Source organism: Rana temporaria, chromosome 1 (assembly GCF_905171775.1).
Source record: "Rana temporaria chromosome 1, aRanTem1.1, whole genome shotgun sequence".
In the NCBI taxonomy this organism is placed as follows: domain Eukaryota; kingdom Metazoa; phylum Chordata; class Amphibia; order Anura; family Ranidae; genus Rana; species Rana temporaria.
In genome coordinates, this window is record NC_053489.1 from 187880320 (window position 1) to 187905782 (window position 25463).

General features: G+C 44.4%; 1 protein-coding gene across 1 annotated transcript in view; it reads left to right on the top strand.

The window, feature by feature from the left end:
* The window catches only part of TMEM132B (transmembrane protein 132B), a 751132-nt gene that overhangs the window by 160455 nt on the left and 565214 nt on the right, over positions 1-25463 (top strand). The gene's annotated exons all lie outside the window — the stretch shown is intronic.

The following is a 25463-nucleotide window of genomic DNA, read 5'->3' on the forward strand; positions in this document are numbered from 1 at the left end:
GCTTAAATTAGGCTAAGATACGAGCTGCGTAAGTGTCTTACACCGTCGTATCTTAAAGTGTAATTTTTAGGCTGGCTGCTAGGTGGCGCTTCTATTGCGGTCGGCGTAGAATATGTAAATGACTAGATACGCCGATTCACGAACGTACGCCAGGCCGACGCAGTACAGATACGCCGTTTACGTAAGGCATTTTGAGGCGTAAAGTTATTCCATCAAATAGCTGGACTAGTAATGTTAAGTATGGCCGTCGTTCCCGCGTCGAAATTTGAAAATTTGACGTCGTTTGCGTAAGTCGTCCGTGAATAGGGCTGGACGTAATTTACGTCCACGTCAAAACCAATCCGTGCGGCGTACTTAGCCGCAATGCACACTGGGATATGTACACGGACGGCGCATGCGCCATTCGAAAAAACGTCAATCACGTCAGGTCACAGTTAATATACATAAAACACGCCCCCCACATTCTCATTTGAATTAGGCGCGCTTACGCCGGCCCCATTTACGATACGCTGCCGTAACTTAGCAGGCAAGTACTTTGTGAATACAGTACTTTCCTTGCAAACTTAGGGCGGCGTAGTGTAAATACGATACGCTACGCTGCCGCAACGATGCGCCCGCCTACCTGAATCCAGCTAAAAGTTCCAAGGTGGGGAAGTGTGAAAATCAAGGTCATTAGTTGAGATGCTCTACAAGTGCATAAGGTGAAACAAGACATTTCCAGGTAATCTGGGCTTTGATTACTTTGTTTTTTTATGCTTTATACTTTTTGTATACCTTTGACATTTTTACACTTAACAAATCCTAAAACATTTGCTATAAGATACTGTGAGCAATGGGTCAATTGTCAGGTTATTACAGAATTTTGCTTTTTTGTCACATATATAGACCATCTCTAGCACTTTAGAGGGAGGCAGATATTGAATGATTCATCATTGTTAGCCAACAGAGGAAACTTAATTAAAACCTTTTTGTAACATTTTATCCGAGGTCTCAGCTGCATACATATGAATATGTATGCTTCTATTCTCCCCGGCACAAGGGAGAATAGAAACATGTTTGTTATGGCTGGCAAATGTCTATAGCGGTAAAATTTAATGGCTGCTTCTGTTGCAGATTGTACTGTTCAATGATACTTGCCCTCAGCTGCCCACATAATGCCAGCTTTAGTTTACACTCAGCATTCAGAGAATCAAACAGGTTGTAAACCTGGGTTTACCACACATGGCAGGAGTTGACTTTTCATTTGTGAATAATTATATCCTCAAGAGATCCCTTTTCACTGAGCATCGGTATCCATTATACAGTGTACGATAATACCCTGCAGACAGACAGTGAAAGGTGGTTTATTATGCTGAATCATCAGAAGTAGAGGCAATGTGCTTTCATCTTCCAAACAAACTAGGAGTGATGAATATCTGAATATCGTTTTCCACAAATATTTTTACTGCTTACTTGTGTTGAAATTTTTGTAACATGACACAGTTGCCTGATGCCGCGTACACACCATCACTTTATGTGATGAAAAAAAACGACACTTTCTGTGAAGCAAAAAATGACGTTTTTGAAACTTCAATTTTCAAAGACGAAGTTGCCTACACACCATCGTTTTCTCACAATGTTCTTGCAAAGTGAGGTTACGTTCTCACCACTTTTTACCATTGAAGCTTGCTTCATAAGTAGCTTCTGGGCATGCGTGGATGAAAAAACGTCTTAGAAAACGACGTTTTTTGCTACACACGGTCAATTTCTGTGAAGTAAAAAGTGCACTTTTGAAAAACGACACATAAAATTGAAGCATGCTTAAATTTTTTTTGGTCGTTTTTTAGAAGACATAAAACAACGTTTTCCCCCACACACAGTCAATTAAAGTGACGTTTTTAAAAACGTCATTTTTTTTCATCACATAAAGTGATGGTGTGTACGCGGCATGAGAGTCGGTTCACACTGCAGCGGCACGACTTCGGGGACGACTTCAGAGGCGATTTGCAAAACGACTTCAATGCAGGTCGCCCCGAGCCGCCCCCGAAGTCGTACAGGAACCTTTTTCTAAGTCGGAGCGACTTGCGTCGCTCCTATTAGAACGGTTTCATTGCATTCAGTGGGACGCGACTCGTCAGGCGGCTGAGCCGCCTCAGTGTGAACCGGGTCTTATGCGTCTGCCTAGATTAAAACATAACAAATAAAAAAATAAGAAAATAAAGTGAACCTGTGCTCCAGTAAGACCATTTCTTGCCCACATTTACTTGTGTAGCTTTAGGCACTGTGGAGAAATTCATCTTTAAAGTTAAAGCAGTATTAAACCCAAAAGCACACATTTATTATATTGCAGTTTACCAGTTCTTAGATTTGTTTTCTTTTTTAATGCTTTCTTTCTTTTCTCTTTATTCAGCTTACCAATCCTAAGATGTGGTGGTTGCATTAGTTTTCTTTCTTTCTTTTATTTTTATCTGGTGATCTGGCCAGTAAGTGTGTTGTTTTTCAACTGTCCTTTAGAGCAGTTAGAGGGTTGATACAAGCCAATTACCACTGACAGGAGTGCTTATAATGGTCAACTTTAATTTATTTATGTAAAACCTTAAAAGGGGAAAACTGTTACTGTAACTGCTTGTAAAGTGTTAGCTGAAAGTGATATTTAAAGTCTGTTTTTTTTTGTTTTAAAATAACAAACATGTTATACTTAACGGCTTTGTGCAGTGGTTTCACACAGAGCAGCCCAGATCCTCCTCTTCTAAGGTCCCTCGCTGGCGCTCCTGGCCCCCCCTCCTGCCGAGTGCCCCCACAGCAAGCAGCTTGCTATGGGGGCACCCGAACCGAGCTGCTGCTCTGTGTGTCCATTCAGACACAGAGACACAGTTCGGCCCCGCCTCTCTCTCTCTCTTTTAATTTGCTCACTGACTGTGATTGACAGCAGCGGGAACCAATGGCACCTCGCTGCGATCTCAGCCAAAGGGGAGATGAGTCCTGGACAGCCGAGTCTCTCGTGCAACATCGCTGGATTAAGAGGGGGTTTAGGTAAGTGTTGGGGGGGGGGGGCTGAGGAGAAGGTTTTTTATCTTAATGCACAGAATGCAATAAGATAAAAAACATTCTGACTGTAGAACCCACTTGAAGTTTGACTTCAGTTTGTTTAGTTTATCAATATCTGCTAGTACATCTAAGACCCCCCCCCCCCTAGACTGACAATGCTGCTGTCCAAAGGAGTCTCTGTTGCTCCACTGTCCAGAGTGGAGGTACTCTAAGGCCGGGTACACACGAACAAACATGTATGGTGAAAGCGGTCCGTCGGACCGTTTTCACCATACATGTCTGCCAGAGGGCTTCTGTACGATGGTTGTACACACCATCGTACAGAAGTCCGCGCGTAAACAATACGCGGGGTGTGTCCGCGGTGTCGCCGCGTCGATGACGCGGTGTCGCCGCGACAATGACGCAGCGACGTGGGCGGCCCGCCTTTAAAATGCTTCCACACATGCGTCGAAGTCATTCGACGCATGCGAGGGACGGCGGGCGCCTGGACATGTACGGTAGGTCTGTACTGACGACCGTACATGTCCGAGCGGGCAGAATTCCAGCGGACTGTTTTAAAACAAGTCCAGGAATATTTGTCTGCTGGGAAAAGGCCCGGCGGGCAAATGTTTGCTGGAATCCGGCCCGCTCGCGCCCACACACGACCGAACATGTCTGCTGAAACTGGCCCGCGGACCAGTTTCAGCAGACATGTTTGGTCGTGAGTATGGGGCCTAATAGAGGAGGCGTTACATGGTCACATAGTTTGTCAGGTCGAAAAAAGACACAAATCCATCCAGTTCAACTATAAAAAATAATAATAATAATGATATCATACAATCCCATATACCCAATTCTAGGGATAAGCCCCGTATTCGAGTCAAACTCATGCTCGACTCGAACATCGTATGTTCGATCGTTCGTCGAATTACGAAAGTTTTGGGCCGTTCGCGTCAAATTCGAGTGGCGTGTCATGGCCCATAATTCACTGCGGGATTGCAGTGCATTGCTGGCTGATGATTGGCCAAGCATGCACTATGACCCGCATGTTTGGCCAATCCCAGCTTGCAAAAAACGGAGAGCCATAATTAGCCAAAGCCAGGGTGGCTTTGGCCAATTATGGCTCAGGGGGTTTAGTACACGCCCCACACTATAGAAGGCTGCCTGCAGGTCGGCCTTGTGTAGTGTGTTGCGGTGGTTAAGAGAGAGAAGACAGAGAGAGAGTGTCATTTTTTGTAGGTATATAGAGCAGGCAGGCAGGCTAGTCAGTTAAAGTTACAGTGTGTAGAGAATATATATACATCCCAGGTGTTGTATATATTTATACACTGTATAGTTTAGCTAGATCCGCTCTTCCTAATTTACTGACAGGCAGGCAGGTGATTGTGCTAGCTGCAGTATTCTCACGTGGTGTACTGCCTGTGTCCTCTGCAGTGTGCACCTAAAGCTATGTGGTGTGTGTACTGTCCGTGTCCTCTGCAGTGTGCACCTAACGCTACGTGGTGTGTGTACTGCCTGTGTCCTCTGCAGTGTGCACCTAAAGCTACGTAGTGTGTACTGCCCGTGTCTGTGCTATTTTTCTCAATGATTTTCATCCATATTGCAGGAACCAGATATTACATTAAAGCCGCAAGCAGTTTTAAATGACTTTTTTCTTATAGTAATCTAATTTTGTGCAGGGACAGTTCTAAACATGTGCCACTTCACAGGCATACTACAGACACCCAGCAGGTACGATATTTAAAGGAATTTTTTTTTTCACTTTAAGCATCATTAAAATAACTGCTCCAGAAAAAACGACTGTTTTTAAAACTTTTTTTCCATTGATACATGTTCCCTGGGACAAGACCCGGGTTCTCAAAGACGTTTTACGACAATAACTTGCATATTAGGCTTTAAAATTAGCACTTTTGAATTCGAATGTTCGAGTCCCATAGACGTCAATGGGGTTCTAAATGTCCGCGCGAATGGTCGGTCCGTTCGAAGGTTCTGGTGCAAACCGAACAGGGGGGTGTTCGGCTTATCCCTACCCAATTCTATCCCCACAGTTGATCCAGAGGAAGGCGAAAAACCCCAGCAGAGCATGATCCAATTTGTTACAGCAGGGGAAAACATTCCTTCCTAATCCCCCGAAAGGCAATCGGATATTCCCCAGATCAACTTTACCTATAAATGTTAGTACCCCTGTTATATTATGTACATTTAGGAAATAATCCAGGTGTGTTACTGGCAAGATCACCAGGTGAAAAAGAAAACTAATGCAACCACCACATCTAAGGATTGGTATGTTGCAATAAATTACATTTTAGGTTTAGGGCTCCAGAACTTCTTTACAGGCGTCCCACGATTCTGTTTGCCCGATTTTGCCACAATTTGTTGGCGACAATCGTAGCAAAATTGCGCCGCAATTGGGGTTCCATTTAAAGTAACAGGATTGCATGTGCGTCCTGCGATTTGTGGCAATTCAGGAATCTGCTTTACCAATGCAGGCACTAAAATCACAAATTGTTTCCCCTTTATTTTTTTTGGAGAGAATAATTTTGGCAGCCTGCCAGTATTCCTATATAAACATTTAGCTGGTGTTTATAAGCTATAAACAAACCAACTGAAACCTGATTTTAAAATCATTGTTTTGTTTTTTTTAATTCTTTATTTATACAAAAGAGCCACGAGTCCATTACAACATCAATGTTCCAAAGAAATAAGTACACAATGATAAGTACACAATCTCCTGTAATATTAATATATTACGATCTAACTCAAAATTCGTTGACTAGATACAATAAAAAAACATGATATTCCTACATCAATAACGCTCATTCTTGTTTTCATGTTTTAGCAAATAACTACCATTAATGTATTATCGTTTGCTCCTATGGACCCTTCAGCTCAGTGGTGTAGTGGTTAGCACTTTCACCTAGCAACAAAAGGGTCACTGGTTCCAATCCCAACCACGACACCATCTGCCTGGAGTTTGCATGTTCTCCCTGTGCCTGTGTGTGTTTCCTCCCACGCTCTAAAAGACATGCTGGTAAGTTAATTGGCTCCTGTCTAAATTGGCCATAGTCAAGCGCATCTGGACCTTTCAGGGTAAGACTGTGTTATATCAAGGTACCTCTCAGCTCTCCTTTATTTTTATCCAAGAAAAAAAGAGAAAAAAAAAAACGGAACAGAACGAAACAAAACAAAACAAAAAAAGTGAGAGAATGGGGAACAAGGGAAAGTCCCAGAGAAGATGGATTACTTACGTGCATTAAGAAAAGGGTATGGCGGGAAGGACCTCACTCCCCAGTACAGCTCCCTAGTAATCTCTTCCCCTCTTTCGAATATACAAATGAGTACCAAGAAGACCAGGTTTTAGTATATTGTTCCCTTGTATCTTGAGCAGTAAGCACTAAGTCCTCCAAGACACCAATGCTTCTGACCTTGTTTAGCCACATAGCGATGGAGGGAGGTCAAAAGTCCTTCCAACACAAAGTAATACAGGCTTTAGCGGCAGTCACCAAATGATGAAGCACTGATTTTTTATATTTCTGAAGTGGAATTTGTGAACAATGAAACAAGAAAAAGGCAGGGTCCTCTGGTATTGGGAAATCTATGAATTTTTGAGAAATCATCTGTACCTCCAACCAATACTGTCTTATCTTTGGACAAGACCAAAAGGTATTGAGTAAAGTCCCTTGTCCCTCTCGGCATTGCCAACAACGGTCCAAAGCCTCTGGAAAAAATGTATGAAGGTTTGAAGTACCAACGCGTTAGTAATTTATAATTTGATTCCGGGGTTTGTGTACAAGTAGATGATTTCAACGAATAATTGTCTAAAGCTGAACAGGTGTAAAAGTCTTATTGAGTCATTGTTTTTATCTTTAAGGAGTTTTAGCATGAATTGCTTCACAGTACAGGCAGCTAGAGAGGTCAGTGGTGGTTTCTTTTAAAGCTCTTTAACTGCTTGTTAAGAATATATACTTAAAATGTTACTAAACCAAGGACCCTGCATTCACTATATCTGGTCTTCCACAGTACACATAATATGGAAATGCAATTAATTTAGTAAATATAAACTGCTAAAAACCTTTTCTCATCAGCAGTACAGTATATAGCAGTCTTGTGATTTCTATCAATGTCTGGTTAAAGTTTGTAAGAGTTTTCATTTGACTCTCCTATGAGGTTGCATGACACTTGACCCTCTGTCTGGACAGAGCCGATTGGCTCTGTGCTGATCACATGCGCCCACCCAAGCAATACACACCAAACTGAGCATGTGCAGAGTGCCTCCTAGGGCTTTGCTCTATCAGCAGATAGATAAGGGACAGTAAAAGAAAAGGAGGATCAGAGAAGGCAGGATCAAACAGCTTTTTTACACAATGTGGAGGATTAACCCCTAAGGCCTCGTACACACGAGAGGATATCCGCTGGAAACGGTCCGCCGGACCGTTTCCAGCGGATAAATCCTCTGGCGGATTTGGATCTGATGGCTGTACACACCATCAGATCGAAATCCGCGCGGAATACATCCGCGGTGACGTGTCGCGCCGTCGCCGCGACGATGACGCGGCGACGTGCGCGACGCTGGAAGGTAAATACTTCCACGCATACGTCGAATCATTATGACGCATGCGAGGGAGGGGAGCGGGCGGACTGATCCGGTGAGTCTGTACAGACGACCGGATCAGTCCACTGGACTGGATCCCAGCGGATAGATTTTGTAGCATGCTACAAAATTTTTATCCGCTGGGAAATGTCCGCTCGGACGTACAGACGACCGGATCTATCTGCTGGAACTGATCCACGGATCAATCCCAGCGGATAGATCCGGTCGTCTGTACAAGGCCTTAGGTTCCACAGTGAGTATAATAGACATTCTCTACGGCAGGGGTGGGCAATTATTTTTTCGATGGGGCCACATGAGAAACTAAAAATATTTTGGAGGGCCGGGCCAAAAGGCTAAACTCAATACTGCATAAAATCAATTGTATTTCTTTATAAAAAGCAGTAAATATCATTGTTGGAAAACTGGTACGAGTACTTGTTATACACATGGCACAGGAGGGGGACAGAGGCTGGGGACATGGCACAGGAGGGGGACAGAGGCTGGGGACATGGCACAGGAGGGGGACAGAGGCTGGGGACATGGCACAGGAGGGGGACAGAGGCTGGGGACATGACACAGGAGGGGGACAGAGGCTGGGGACATGACACAGGAGGGGGACAGAGGCTGGGGACATGACACAGGAGGGGGACAGAGGCTGGGGACATGACACAAGAGGGGGACAGAGGCTGGGGACATGACACAGGAGGGGGACAGACGCTGGGGACATGACACAGGAGGGGGACAGACACTGGGGACATGACACAGGAGGGGGACAGACGCTGGGGACATGACACAGGAGGGGGACAGACGCTGGGGACATGACACAGGAGGGAGACAGACGCTGGGGACATGACACAGGAGGGGGACAGACGCTGGGGACATGACACAGGAGGGGGACAGACGCTGGGGACATGACACAGGAGGGGGACAGACGCTGGGGACATGACACAGGAGGGGGACAGACGCTGGGGACATGACACAGGAGGGGGACAGACGCTGGGGACATGACACAGGAGGGGGACAGATGCTGGGGACATGACACAGGAGGGGGACAGAGGCTGGGGACAGGCAGCCACTGTTTAATCAATAACAATTGATTAAACAGTGGCTGCATGTGATGGCACAGTGGCTGCGTGTGATGGCACAGTGGTTGCGTTTGATGGGCACAGTGGCGACAATTGATGGCACAGTGGCTGCGTGTGATGGGCACAGTGGCAACAATTGATGGCACAGTGACTGCGTGTGTTGGCACAGTGGCTGCATGTGATGGCACAGTGGCTGCGTTTGATGGGCACAGTGGCTGCGTGTGATTGGCACAGTGGCTGCGTTTGATGGGCAGAGTGGCTGCGTGTTATTGGCACAGTGGCTGCGTGTGATTGGCACAGTGGCTGCATTTGATGGGCACAGTGGCTGCATGTGATTGGCACAGTGGCTGCGTGTGATTGGCACAGTGGCTGCGTGTGATTGGCACAGTGGCTGCATGTGATTGGCACAGTGGCTGCATGTGATTGGCACAGTGGCTGTGTTTGGGAACAGTGGCAACAATTGATTGCACAGTGGCTGCGTGCGATTGGCACAGTGGCTGCGTTTGATGGGAACAGTGGCTGCGTGTGATTGGCACAGTGGCTGCGTGTGATTGGCACAGTGGCTGCGTTTGATGGGCACAGTGGCTGCGTGTGAGTGGCACAGTGGCTGCGTTTGATGGGCAGAGTGGCTGCGTGTTATTGGCACAGTGGCTGCGTGTGATTGGCACAGTGGCTGCATGTGATTGGCACAGTGGCTGCGTGTGATTGGCACAGTGGCTGCATGTGATTGGCACAGTGGCTGTGTTTGGGAACAGTGGCAACAATTGATTGCACAGTGGCTGCGTGTGATTGGCACAGTGGCTGCGTGTGATTGGCACAGTGGCGACAATTTATGGTGGCACAGTGGCTGCGTGTGTTGGCACAAGTAGCTGCATGTGTTGGCACAAGTGGCTGCATGTGTTGGCACAAGTGGCTGCATGTGTTGGCACAAGTGGCTGCGTGTGATGGGCACAGTGACCCCTCCCGGCCCTGCCTACTGTTATCACTGCGGCGGGGAACATTACAGACAGCATTCGTTTGAATAGCTGTTTTCCCCGCTGCGCATAGACACTCCCCCTTGGACGGATCTGTCCAATCGTGAGCAAGGGGGAGTGTCTATGTGACTCCCCCTTGCTCGCGATTGGACAGATCCGTCCAAGGGGGAGTGTCTATGCCATAGACACTCCCCCTTGGACGGATCTGTCCAATCGCGAGCAAGGGGGAGTGTCTATGTGACTCCCCCTTGCTCGCGATTGGACAGATCCGTCCAAGGGGGAGTGTCTATGCGCGGCGGGGAAAACAGCTGTTCAAACGAACGCTGTCTGTAATGTTCCCCGCCGCGGTGATTAACGTGGCAGCGGCGGCGGGGGTGGGCCGGATTAAAAGGTCCGCCGGGCCGTATACGGCCCGCGGGCCGTAGTTTGCCCAGGTCTGCTCACACATTAATGCTCACACATTAATGTCTATAGTCTGAGCATGGGTGCAATTTACCATAAGTATTCATACACCCAGTCACATTGTACATTACTGATAGTTCTAACATAAGAATGCAACAATTTGACCAATATTGGGTAGTCAACGAGTTCCGAAGACAAAGAATGACTTTGACAGATTGTTTGGGAAAACCTTTGTATGGCTCAGGAGTGTTGGGGGGTGGTGTATATTGTGCCCAATTGAAATAAACACATGTTTACTTTGTTTCTATGTATGATACATATAAATATTAGTTATATAACTGCAGACTAAAGTTATCTTTACACACATAGATATCTGGTAGATTCCTCCTGCCTAATATTGTATTCAGATAGGTGACACATGCGGCTGCCTGAATACCCAGTGACAGCAACTGCAATTTTCCATGCGGCTCCTTCAATCTTTCAACCAAAGTTTGTCAAGCCAGGCAGTGCTGACAGGGCCACCCACAGGTTGAATTGTGGCCAGTTAGGCAGGAATTTGCTGATATTCTAGCTGTGTAGCTATACTCGGACCACAGTCACTAAATTCTGTAAACATGTGGAATTATGCTGAATTTGGTGTAAAGAATTCTATTTCCAGTATGTTTTTTTCACTGCCCCATAACATCAAATTTGACTGAAAGGTTGAGTTATATTCTACACTTATGTTTTTTTCATGAGTTTGTGGAAATGAGCAACACATAGGCACATTATTGTGGTTTAATGGGTCTTTATCATGCAGGATTTAGTGATGATGTGCATTCTACATCTTATTAAAATACCTGATTGTAAACCCTGGCACAGCAGTTCAAATAACATATCATCCAAGTATATTCTTTATAAATTAGCTAAATTTACAATCCAAGCCACAAACAGGAGAAATAGTTAAGGCAGGGCCATCCACTGACACTTCATAACTGCGGCTCTCAGAGTACAACCTGATTATAACATGTTGCTGTGACATTTGGAGATGTGCTAGTAGCAGTCATTATGAATATATAACTTGCTATAAAAAGTATAATTTATCTAGATATGGGGATTGGAGAGAAAAGACTTAATATTTGATATGTTTTATTTTTTGTGCATGTTTTATAATTCAGCTTATGGATATTTACACACTGGGTGAGATAACTGGCCATTCTGCAAAGAACAAACTTCTGTATTTCATGTCTATATGTTGGCCATTATGGATGAAGGTACAGTAAAACCTTGGTTTGCAAGCATAATTCATTCCAGAAACATGCTTGTAATCCAAAGCACTTGTATATCAAAGCATTTTCTTACAGGGTATAAAAGAGGCACCTCTAAGTGTAGCAATACGTTGCTAAATGTTGTACCTTCATTAACCAGTTCCCGACCCCCGCATGTACATATACGTCCACAATATGGCACGTACAGGCACATGGGCGTACACGTACGTCCTCGCCTATTAGCGGGTGGGGGGTCCGATCGGGACCCCCCCCGCTACATGCGGAGGTCGGGTCCGCTCGGGGAGCGATCCGGGACCACGGCGCGGCTATTCGTTTATAGCCGCTCCGTCGCGATCGCTCCCCGGAGCTGAAGAACGGGGAGAGCCGTATGTAAACACGGCTTCCCCGTCCTTCACTATGGCGGCGCATCGATCGCGTCATTCCCTTTATAGGGAAGACACGATCGATGACGTCATTCCTACAGCCACACCCCCCTACAGTTGTAAACACATACTAGGTGCACCCTAACTCCTACAGCGCCACCTGTGGTTAACTCCCAAACTACAACTGTCATTTTCACAATAAAGAATGCAATTTAAATGCATTTTTTGCTGTGAAAATGACAATGGTCCCAAAAATGTGTCAAAATTGTCCGAAGTGTCCGCCATAATGTCGCAGTCACGAAAAAAATTGCTGATCGCCGCCATTAGTAGTAAAAAAAAAAAAATTAATAAAAATGCAATAAAACTATCCCCTATTTTGTAAACACTATACATTTTGCGCAAACCAATCGATAAATGCTTATTGCGATTTTTTTTACTAAAAATAGGTAGAAGAATACGTATCGGCCTAAACTGAGGAAAAAAAATGTTTTTATATATGTTTTTGGGGGATATTTATTACAGCAAAAAGTAAAAAATATTGCATTTTTTTCAAAATTGTCGCTCTATTTTTGTTTATAGCGCAAAAACTAAAAACCGCAGATGTGATCAAATACCACCAAAAGAAAGCTCTATTTGTGGGGGGAAAAATGACGCCAATTTTGTTTGGGAGCCACATCGCACGACCGCGCAATTGTCTGTTAAAGCGACGCAGTCCCGAACTGTAAAAACACCTTGGGTCTTTAGGCTGCATATTGGTCCGGGGCTTAACTGGTTAAATGTAACCATATTGCTACACTTAGAGGCTCCTCTCTTCTTTTTTTATACTCAGTTGTGATATGACACTACTCTTATATCAAGACATTGCTTGTATATCAAGGCAAAATGTATTAAAACATTTTGCTTGTCTTGCAAAACGCTCTCAAACCAAGTTACTCTCAAACCAAGGTTTTACTGTACTGGGTTTGCAGGCTGATTTTTAGTCTATGATACACTAGCATTACAAATTGCTCCTATGGCTCTTCATTAATACTAGAGTTTCAACAGCATAGTAATCATGCTCTTCCATGGCACTCAGGAATGATCAATGAGTGTCAACTTTACCATCTTAGTCAGAAATGTTACCTGAACCAGAGACGGTCTTATGTTTATCAAGGTCTCCAGGCAGTCATGAAGTCTTCTTACCTACTTTTAGAATTTCACTGTATAATGCAAGACAAAGCAAGGAATTCACTCTTCTGCTGAAAAACATGGAAGCTCATAATTGAATGCCTCAATATTTCCTATGATCAGTTGCAATTATTTGTTTATAGCACAAAAAATAAAAAACGCAAATACCACCAAAAGCTCCAGGTCGGATGTCAGCGGACATATCTCCGCTGACATTCGACGCTAGAGATGCATGGAGCGGCCGTTCAGGTCCGCCGTCAAAACTGACAGGCAGACCTGAACGGTTCGTCCGTGTGAAAGGGGCCTTAGATGTAACGGCTGCATTTGGGGCTTGTATTGATGGCCTTTTGCTTGTTTCAGATGAGTTTTGCACTCCTATACAAATCTACATTTATGCAAGAAACAGATGAAGGTCAACTGCAGGTCAAATGCACCTTGCAATGAAAATTAGAAGAAAAAAGGACTGTCATTTCATTTTACAAATTTAATGTAGCACTAAAGTCCCACAGTTAAAGACCGCTAGAAGTAATGCTGCGTACACACAACCGTTTTTCATGGCGAGAAAAATGCAATTTTTTTAATTGGTCATTAAAAACGATCGTGTGTGGGCTCCAGAGCATTTTTCACGACGTGAAAATGGCCATTAGAAATTTAGACCATGCTCTATTTTTTCTCTACGTTTTTCACGTCGTCGTTTTTCATGTTGTGAAAAATGGTCGTGTGTACGCTTTAACGATGGGGAAAAAAACATGCATGCTCAGAAGCTAAGTTATGAGAAGGAAAATTTGCATAATCAAGCCCAAAGGGTGGCGCCATTCGAATGGAACTTCCCCTTTATAGTGCCGTCGTACGCATTGTACGTCACCACGCTTTGCTCAAGCTTTTTTTTCAGGATCGTGTGTATGCAAGGCAGGCTTGACAAGAATCACGTCGAGAAAAACTTTGTTTTCTCCATGACATTAAAACTGGTTGTGTGTACATGGCATTAAAGTTTTGGGGCAGACATGAAAAGTCTCTTTTACCAACAAAACTTCTGGTTTCTAGCATTTTTTTTTTATTTTGTGTAAACAGCATGCTTTTTTGCGTGTGCTCTGCAATGTACAGCCCCTGGTCATTCCTGCCATCTATAAGATTTATGATTGGCTGGGAAGAGAAGCAGGAAGACACTAGCAAATATGAATTCACTAATGTCACACAACTGGGTGGGCTCAGGGCACAGTGCTCTGTGCCCAGAGCCCACCCTTTTTTATGCCAATTAGAGCCTCGGGCTCTAATCATGTGCTTCTAACAAAAAAAAAATGAAATCCATGCATCCAGTTGCATGGTGATTAGGGGCTGGGTGCATGGATTAGTGGGGCAGCGCCCCCTGCTCCTAATGAAGAAGCCGCCACTGGTGGAGAGGATGGTGGCAAAAGTGTGGTTACTGAGAGCCTGGGCCTGCCAGTGTTGGAGAAAGCCACATTAGGAGGTAAAGTATGGGACAGCAGCCATCCGTTAAAATCAACACAACACCCTTATTTGTATAAAGATTTGGTCATGGTCGTTTTTATTATTGGCTTAAATAAATACATTTTTAAATATTTTCATCACTGTACTTAACACAAAACAACAGCTCAGCCACTACAGGTCAAGCTGGAACATTAAGCCCTGGTTCACACTGGTGCGTTTTGACATGCGATTTGTCATGGGACAGCAGGCAGGACCCCTAAAACCAAAATACTTAAACACTATAATAAATAAACTTGACACTTGCATGGAATGAAACGGCCGCAGCTGCTTTATTATTGGTTTAAATACAATTAGCTTCATAAATATTTAAAAAGACACTAAAATAAAACAAACCTGACCACTACGGCCCAGGCTGTATAAACTTCAGCTTTAAAAAACAACCCATATTAAATATATAGAGTTATAACAGATTTTGTCCATCTTCAAGCATCATACACTTTTATTAATAATTTAATATGCACAGAACTTTATTCAACATAAATAAATATATATATAAATATATATATATTTTTTTGAAGATGACATTACCACATAATTGCAGCCGCGACAAAAATAATAAAAGGGGAGGGGGGGGGGGGGGGACACCACAATCCTGTTCTCTGAGGCGGACTGAAAAGCTCCTCGGAACCCTTCCTTTTATAGCCCGAAATCCAACTGGATAAAACTGGTCAGAACCAGAACTGGGCTCAAAGAGCCCTAAAAGCCCGGGAAAATCACGTGCAGGCCTCGTGGACAGCAGGTGCTGGCCTCGTGGACAGCAGGTGTTTGAAAGAAAGCCCGGGAAAGTGACAGGCAACTCCTGCAGAGCCATAGCATGCCTCTGCAAGGGGAGCCTTGAAACTGACCGCCCTGCCGCTGTCCCATAGGAAAAGGGGGAGTTGAAACTTTCCCCCCTTTTCTGACATGGGACAGCAGGCAGGACCCCTAAAACCAAAATACTTAAACACTATAATAAATAAACTTGACACTTGCATGGAATGAAACGGCCGCAGCTGCTTTATTATTGGTTTAAATACAATTAGCTTCATAAATATTTAAAAAGACACTAAAATAAAACAAACCTGACCACTACGGCCCAGGCTGTATAAACTTCAGCTTTAAAAAACAACCCATATTAAATATATAGAGTTATAACAGATTTTGTCCATCTTCAAGCATCATACACTTTTATTAATAATTTAATATGCACAGAACTTTATTCAACATAAATAAATATATATATAAATATATATATTTTTTTTTGAAGATGACATTACCACATAATTGCAGCCGCGACAAAAATAATAAAAGGGGAGGGGGGGGGGGGGACACCACAATCCTGTTCTCTGAGGCGGACTGAAAAGCTCCTCGGAACCCTTCCTTTTATAGCCCGAAATCCAACTGGATAAAACTGGTCAGAACCAGAACTGGGCTCAAAGAGCCCTAAAAGCCCGGGAAAATCACGTGCAGGCCTCGTGGACAGCAGGTGCTGGCCTCGTGGACAGCAGGTGTTTGAAAGAAAGCCCGGGAAAGTGACAGGCAACTCCTGCAGAGCCATAGCATGCCTCTGCAAGGGGAGCCTTGAAACTGACCGCCCTGCCGCTGTCCCATAGGAAAAGGGGGAGTTGAAACTTTCCCCCCTTTTCTGACATGGGACAGCAGGCAGGACCCCTAAAACCAAAATACTTAAACACTATAATAAATAAACTTGACACTTGCATGGAATGAAACGGCCGCAGCTGCTTTATTATTGGTTTAAATACAATTAGCTTCATAAATATTTAAAAAGACACTAAAATAAAACAAACCTGACCACTACGGCCCAGGCTGTATAAACTTCAGCTTTAAAAAACAACCCAAACGACAGGGGACAAACAAAGTGGTCGCCTGTCACCAATTACCCCAAACCGCGGCCAGTTCAATGCAAGTGCCCAAGTTAGCATTAAATATATCTAACCCAATGTCCGATAAATGAACCCCATCAGACCTATAAAGACCCTGAATGAAGCCCTCCAATTCAGAATGCCTAAAAGACAATATATGCAATGGAGACAGCAAACGAGCAACTGCCCTATTGATGCGTCGCCTGATCTTCTCAAAAGGGTGCTTAATGGGCGAAGAAAGCCAACATAGTCTTTGCACCACTTCCGAAAAGACCAACACCGTGTTGGGAAAAGATAACTGAAGCCTAAGCAGATCATCTCTGATCGTAAAAATAATGTCTAACGTTTTGGATTTACCAATATCGTTACCCCCAAGATGGATAATCAATCCATCTGGGGGGGGGAACTGTTGAAGAAGCCTACTAACCTCCGGAAGCAAATTGGCCCAGACCATACCCCTCTTCCCGAACCACAAAACTTTAAAATGCAAAGGATCCAGACCTAAATCACAAGAATAATTCCTGACTGACGCTCTTTGTTGTGCCCAATATACGAATGAATGGCCAATGATCCATATCGTTCTGACATGACCTATAAAGAATTAAAAGAATGGTTAGGGCGAACATATAATAGATAGCTGTTTGATTTCCATCTACCCACTTTCTTAATAAATTCGGTGTCTAATCCTAATCTCGCTGCTTCAGTAGCAGCACCGATTCTGAAGGAATGTGATGTCAGATGACCATCTTGGAGATTTAATGCTTTCAAGCATTTTTTGAAAACACAGAGAAATTGGTATTTAGTCAGCGGGGCCCCCGATTCATGTAAAAAGAAATTATGGCCACCCGGAGGCCTAATGTGAGAATAATATTGTAGCAAACCCACTGGGCAAATAGCTTGATTTGCACAAGGGAATAACTCAATCCACACACCCTTGCCATACTGATCTGTCTTTGAACGACGAATACAAATTTTAACCGATGTAGCTGATAGAAAAACGTCAGAAACTTGAATGACATTCAATTCTGAGACTCTAAGAGCCGCAAAAAAGGCTAACGAAAAAACCGCTCGAAAAAGTATAGATTCAAAACTTGAAAAACAAATAACCGGTGTAACCGAACAAATCTTTTCTAAAATAAGGGGAGTAATAGGCAAACGCCTATCTTTGTGAAAATGATTCCTTTTATACCCTTTCAAGGCCTGTTGCACTGAAAAGAAAGTAAAACAAGAAGGTTGGTTATGTAATTTTAGAAAGAATGAGACACCAGCCAGGGTCTTCTGGACATAAGACCAAGAATAATTTCTAAGGAATAAAGACTGTAAAAATAATAATACTAAATTTTCAGAAAAAGAACCCATAGGTTCCTGGGCAGAGGACAAAAATGACAGCCACATAGACCAGGCCGATCGGTATCCAGCCATGGTGGAAGGAGCAACCGAATTTGAAATATATTCAGAAATTGGCATCAAATTAGGTCCCATAACGCAGGAGGGCACCGTAGCCCTACTGGACTCGCATCTGGACATAGGTGAAAAAACCGATCCATCTGAAACCGAGACAGAGAATCCGCCATATCGTTATCCTTGCCCGCCACATGAACTGCCTTTATCCAAACATTAAGACTTAAACACTTAAAAATCATATAGCGAAGAAGGATAACGACAGGCGGAGATTTTGAAGTTAGACAGTTGATAGCATACATAACTCCTTTATTATCAGTTCTTACCATCAGACGCTTGTTCTTGAAGCAGGAGCCCCAGATCTCCAATGCTACTATGATTGGAAATAATTCTAATAAAACAATGTTTTTAAGGAGACCCTTAGCTTGCCATTTGGGACTCCAATGGTCTGCACACCATTGGGACTGCCAAATGGCCGAAAAGCCGCAGGACCCAGCAGCGTCAGTGAATAGAAGGAAGTCCTTGTCTAAGACAAAGTCTTCCTGCCAGACCGTCCTACCGTTAAAATGGTCGAGAAATTGAAGCCATACCAGCATATCCTCTTTCATGTCTTGAGTGACCCTCACATGAGAGTAAGGGGATTTTAAACCAGAGATGGCAATATGCAGTCTCCGGGAAAAAATTTTCCCCACCGGCATTATTCTGGTGGCAAATGCCAATAAACCCAGCAACGATTGCATGTCTTTAACACATACCTTTTTCATTCTCAAAACAGATAATAAGGAAAATTTGACCTTAAGTATTTTTTCTTCAGGTAAACGGAACTCTAATAACTCGGAGTCAATCGTAATACCTAAAAAATCAATACAGGTAGAGGGCCATGCTGTTTTTTCCATCGCTAGAGGAATGCCAAAGTGATAACACACCTTGAAAAAGGTTTCCAATAAAAAAGAGCACCCTAAGGAACCTGCTTGTCCTAAGAACAAGAAGTCATCTAGGTAATGTAATAAGAAATTGGAATTAGCCTCGATACTAACCACCCAATCTAAAAAAGAAGAAAAAGACTCGAAATAAAAGCAGGATAGGGAACAACCCATAGGTAAACATTTGTCAAAATAAAACTGATTATTAAAGAAAAACCCCAGGGAATTAAAGCAATTGGGATGTACTGGTAACAAACGAAAAGCGGATTTTATGTCTGCCTTGGCCATAAGGGTCCCTTTACCTAATGATCTAAGCTTGACCAATGCATCCTCAAAAGACGCGTAACAAACTGATGAAAGTCTGTCATCAATCTGGTCATTCAGGGATTGACCCTTAGGAAAGGACAGGTGATGGATCAACCTGAAGGAATTCCTCTCTTTTTTAGGAACAATTCCCAAAGGTGAAACCCTGAAATTTGGAAAGGGGGGAGAATTAAAGGGACCTGACACTCTACCTTCAAGAATCTCAATGGCAATTTTATTAGACACAATGTCAGGAAATTGGGAAATTGATTTTAAATTGTTTACTAAATGACAACCGGTACCAGAAAAGGGGGGCAATAAAAAACCATCCCTGAAACCTTCAAGGAGCAACCTGGCCCTCGACCTGTCTGGATACACTCGGAGCCATGGGAGCATATTTCGCCACTTCACTGGCGTGTATGCTCTTTGGGACCGGTCCCGACTGCTGGGAGGCAGACATTTTCTTAAAACATTTAACGACTGAGTGCGCTCCTGAACAGAAAGCGCACTCATGTCGGTATCGACATGAATTGGGCCATTTGCATTGGCCATCGTTGTAATTAAAACAGATCCCTTTCCTGTAATTGGTACTAGAGGTTTGAGTAGATGATTGACTTGGTTTGGGAAAACTAGCTCTTTGGGGGAGAAAAAGATTGAGCCAGAGGCCCACATCTTTAACCCCCCAAGACAATGAAGTGTGTACTGACAATTTTTGTCTAAAAGCCTCATCATAGGCATACCAAGCCGTACCACCAAAATTCTTGAACGCCTCTAGAACAATATCCAAGTGCTGGAAAAGACCCACACTTTTTTCAGGATATTTTTCACAAAGTACAGCAGAATATATGCAGAAGGCCTGTAACCAGTTGTTAAACGACCTAGTTACAGGCCTTCTTCTCTCCTCATCATCTTTTTTTTCTTTTCCAATAAAGTCCTTGGTAGAGGGAAGTAGGGACAAAATGTCCAAAAATTCCCCCCGCCAGATTTTTTCTTTAAATGCAGAGGAGAGATGGTAGCCCAACGGCGAAACTTCACAAGAAATCGGTACTTTTAAACAGGTTTCTGGCAAGTTCTGAATTCTAGCAGAATTAAAATCAATAGCTAATGAAGAATCAGTGTTAACAATTTGTGTGTCAACTGCTAAACTTCCACTAGATGGCGATCTAACTCTAACAGTATCTGGAGACTGAACATGAGAGCTGCTGACAAGCTGGATGTCTCTAGCTACCTGTGTCAGCAGATTTGCAATAGAGGACAAAGTGGGTGCATTAGCAGACTCACCCCCATGTAGAGAAGCTGGTAGGTTCATAGAGGCCATGTCGATCGAGCCGCCTGATGGTTCAGCAGCGGATCTCTGCAGGCTCTCTTGTGGCGTCATTCGTTGCCATGGCGACGGGCCCGCCATGGGATTCGAAGCGCTCCGCGCTGAAGCGCCGCCCCTTGCTCCGCCTCTGGGTCTTCCCCCATTGCTGGCCACGCCTACCGCCGGACTTACGGCCGGGGTTCCTTGATCGTCATCACGGGATGACGTGTGTGCTGCGCCGCCTGACGCTCCTCCTGCTCTTCCTCCACGACCGCTCGAGGACCGCCCCGATCTTCTGGGCACAGCTGATCGCGGAGGCGAAGGGGAGTGTCTTCTCGGAGGGGCGCGTCTTCTCTTCTGGGCTCCGCTTCTTCCGTCGGATGCTGCGCTGCCACTCCTTCTGCGGCTTGGTCCCGGGACATCCTCTTCCTCTTCCGGGCACAGCATGGGCTCGACGACGGGGGGAACACCAGGCGAGGATCCGTCTTCAGCCACGGGAACGAAGGGTCCCAGCGCGACCGATGTAGCTCCCACCGGAGCCTCTTGACCCGGAGCTGGAGGTAGGTCAAGGCATTGCCGGATCCAGTCTTCTCCCCCTTCTTCGCCCGCACGCTCGATTAGCTGCCTCAGAAGGCTCATCTTCTGGCCTCAGAGAACCCTGCTTGTCCAATGGAGATAACTCCTAGGACACCACAATCCTGTTCTCTGAGGCGGACTGAAAAGCTCCTCGGAACCCTTCCTTTTATAGCCCGAAATCCAACTGGATAAAACTGGTCAGAACCAGAACTGGGCTCAAAGAGCCCTAAAAGCCCGGGAAAATCACGTGCAGGCCTCGTGGACAGCAGGTGCTGGCCTCGTGGACAGCAGGTGTTTGAAAGAAAGCCCGGGAAAGTGACAGGCAACTCCTGCAGAGCCATAGCATGCCTCTGCAAGGGGAGCCTTGAAACTGACCGCCCTGCCGCTGTCCCATAGGAAAAGGGGGAGTTGAAACTTTCCCCCCTTTTCTGACATGTCAAATTGCATGTCAAAACAGCGGTAATTGCCGCAAATTGCCGGCAATGGCACCGTCTGCGTCGCTGCACCGATTTCAAAAAGTCGTTTCTGTACTACTTTATGCAATTTCGGCCCGCGATTTTCATTGACATCTGTGCAAAAACCTGCACAGATGTCTCTATAATCCTGCCCGAAATCAGGGATGCCAGCGGGAGTAAAATCGTGCGAGTTCAGCTGAACTCGCACGGCTTCACTCCTGCAGCCCAGTGTGAACCTGGGCTAAAGAAAGGTGAAAATATCCCACCTTTTTATACAACAAATTCTAAAATATTTAGGATGCAAAACATTTAAGATACCCAGTCATTACAGCTCAGGCTTAATAAAAGAAGAAAACTGTCCCCCTTAATTAAGGTGACCCTGCCACAAACAAATTGGCCGCAACAGGTAAGGAGGGAGGGAGGGAACACCCCAGCTTGAATGCTTGCTGAGGCGACTGGTCTTCTGAGGGTTCGGAACCCCCTTTTTTTTAGCCTTTTTCTCTCAGCTCACCCTAAACTGCCCAGATACTGAGGTCACCTGACCTCCCAAGAGGCAAGGCAACCTATAGAAAGCCTTCCCGCATTTTTCCTAACCTGGGGATACTTGAAACCCCCCTGCCGCAGTCCCATGAGGGAAGGGGGATTAGAAACTGTTTCTCCCCCTTTTCACTTCATGGGAATGTATGCAGAAATGGTATTATACTAACCATAACAATAATACTAATGACCCAGAGACAAACTGAAGTGGGGTAAACTTGGCGGCAGGCCTTTATTACTGGTATTTCATTTTATTAACCATATTTATCCAAATATATAACCATTGTTAGAAACACAAGAACACACATTACTTATTTATTGAAAACCACAATACCTTCATCAACCCAGCCACTACGACTCAGGTTGGAATCAACGACTTTATTAACTAATCCCTCTTGTTCATGAAAATAATAGTGAAAAAACCGACCGGAAAAAGGCCGCTTCATAATCTGAGAAACAGACCACATCCACAGCCAAGCAAACCTCTTCTATACCCATTAAGGGCCTGTCGGATGGAGAAAAATGAAGAGCATGAAGGGGAATTGTTCAACTTACCAAAAAATGACACACCCGCCAAGGTCTTATTAACCTGGGACCATGATAAGCCCTTAGCCATGAGCCCATTCAAAAAGGACAAAACCAAGTGTTCCGAAAAGGCCGAACGATGTTCGCCCAATAGACCTAAACGAGCTAGCCATAGAAGCCAGGCTGAGGAGTATGAAGCCAATGTAGCGGGAGCGATGGAATTCGCAATATTAGCACGAACCAAGTCTAAATCAAGTCACATAAGTGAGATGGACAATGGATCCCTTTCTCGTCCGCAGCTGGAAATAGCAACCTGAATCTCTCCATCTGCAAACGTGAAAGAGAGTCTGCAATGACATTCAACCTACCAGGTAAATAGCGAGCCTTGATCCATACATTCAAGCTCAGGCATTTAAAGACAATGTACCGGATTAAAGAAATAACGGGAGGTGATATAGATGACAGGCAATTTATCGCGAATAGGACCCCTTTATTATCGGTGCTGAAGAGGATTATTTTATTCATAAAATACTCACCCCAAACCTCCAAGGTAACCACGATGGGAAATAGCTCCAGAATCACTATGTTTTTTAGGTGGCCCTTTTGTCGCCAACCTGTATGCCACAGCGAAGCGCACCAGTGGGTTCTCCACAAGGCTGAAAAACCCACTGATCCTGCTGCGTCTGTGAATAGACAAAAATCCTGATCAGTTATGAAATCTGACTGAAAAATTGCTCTACCATTAAATTTGTCCAGAAATTGCGACCATACCAAAAGATCCTCTCTAATCTCAGAAGTGATCCTGATATGGGAGGTGGGAGACTTGAATCCAGAGATATCCAGCCAACCGGAAGGACTCTGGACACAAATGTCAAAAGACCAAGCAATTTCTGTACCTCTTTCAAAATTACCTTCTTTCTCCTAACTAATGTATAGAGATTATCCTTTAATTGCATGATCTTGTCAGCCGGAAGTTCGAATTCCATTGACGAGGTATCAATAGTGATCCCCAAGAAAACTAACCTTGTTGTGGGAAGTATTGTTTTTTCATGGGCCAAAGGAATATTAAATGACCCACAAATATCTAGGAAGGAGTTCAGTTCATTCGAACAATCAGAAACTGAATTATATAAAAAAATAAAATCATCCAGGTAATGCAATAAAAAAGAAGAACCAGAGCGCTGTTTGACTACCCATTCAAGGAATGTCGCAAATGCTTCAAAATAAGTACAGGATAGTGAGCTTCCCATTGGGAGTCATTGGTCAAAAAAGAAGCAGTCATCAAAAACGAAACCTAAGGAGTTAAATGATAACGGGTTAATGGGTAACAAACGAAGTGCAGATTGGACATCAGTCTTTGCAAGAAGAGCACCCCGACCCAACAAGCGGATTTTCACTAAAGCATCCTCAAATGAGGAATAGTGCACCGAGGACATCTCCTCACTAATTTGGTCATTCAGAGAGTCCTCTTTAGGAGCAGACAGGTAATGTTCTAACCTCGACGCCCCAAGTTCTTTCTTTGGGATGATCCCAAGGGGGGAAATTCAGAAATTTGCAAAAGGGGGGTGCAAAAAATGGGCCTGAGATCCTACTCTCCCGGAGTTCCTTGAAAATCTTTTCCCTGACTACCTCAGGAAATTCCCAAGCTGACTTTAAATTTTCTCTTACCACACACCCTAGGCCAAGAAAAGGAGGAAGCAAAAAACCCTCATTGAACCCCTGGAAGAGAAGCAGGGCCATCTGCCTGTCTGTGTATGATTGAAGCCATGGGAGCATTTCTGACAATCTCACCGGAGATGGGGCTTTTTGAAAAGGTGTCCCTATTTTGTGACTGGTTGGAGTTTGCCATTTTTTTAAAACATTTGGCAACAGGGTGAGTCCCTGCGCAAAATGCACATTCGTGCCTGTATCTGCAAGACCCTGGAAATTTGCATTGGGCATCATTGAATGAGAAACACACCCCTTTTCTATATGAGTTAGATGGTGTAATGGCAGCAGGCTGCTGTTTGGCAATAAATGTTCTCTGGGGGAGAAAAAGATTAAGCCATAACCCAATGTCTTTTGAACCCCATGTCAAACTGGGATGCACAGACAATTTTTGTCTAAATGATTCGTCGTACACGAACCAAGAAACCCCACCAAAGTTTTTGTAGGCTTCCAAAACGATGTCCAGGTGTTGCAACAGACCGACACTTTTTTTAGGGCATTTCTCACAAATAATTCTTGAATAAATTAAAAAGGCCTGTAGCCAATTGTTGAAACTCCTGGACACCGGCCTGCGTCTATCCTCTTCCTTCTCCTCTTTCTTGTCATTTTTAAACAAAAATTCCCTTGAGGAGGGAAGCAGGGACAACAATTCCACATGCTCCCCCTGGACAATTTTATCTTTAAGGCCTCGTACACACGATAGGTTAACAAGAGGACAACGGTCTGATGGACCATTTTCATCGGTCCAAACCGATCGTGTGTGGGCCCCATAGGTTATTTAACCATAGGTTAAAAAAAAGCCAACTTGCTTTAAATTTAACCTATGGATTCCTAACCGATGGGAAAAAAACGATCGTTAGTAGGCACAACCATCGGTTAAATATCCACGTATGCTCAGAAGCAAGTCGACGCATGCTTGGAAGCATTGAAATTGTTTTTTTTTCAGCACGTCGTTGTGTTTTACATTACCGCGTTCTGACACAATAGTTTTTTTAACCGATGGTGTGTAGGCACGACGGACCATCAGTCAGCTTCATCGGTTAACCTATGACAACGGTCCTTCAGACCGTTCTCATCGGATGGACTGATCGTGTGTACAAGGCTTTACAGTAGAGGGTAAGTGATAGCCTAGTGGAGATAAAGTACATGATAAAGCTTCCCTGGCACATGTCTCAGGAACATTAGTAGGGGTATCTGAACTAAACCCTGGTGAAAAGGCCGGTCCAGGGACCACTGTGGGAATACTGCCACCCAACCCCAGAGTGTCTTGCGCCCCTTCAGGTATAGCCCATACTGTAGCCGCAGAGGTAGCAGTGGCCTGACCAGTACTAGGCGCATTAGGTTTCATACCAGCAATTAAAGAAGAAAGTGAAGCAGTGAGAGAGGATAACAAATGCAGCTGTGTAAAATTTTCATTACCTGGAGCTGTTGCAGGAGCCACCGGAGAGCACACAACAGGGATCTGATGTGCCTCTAAAGATGTGTGGGTGCTGGAGCCAGGAAGAAA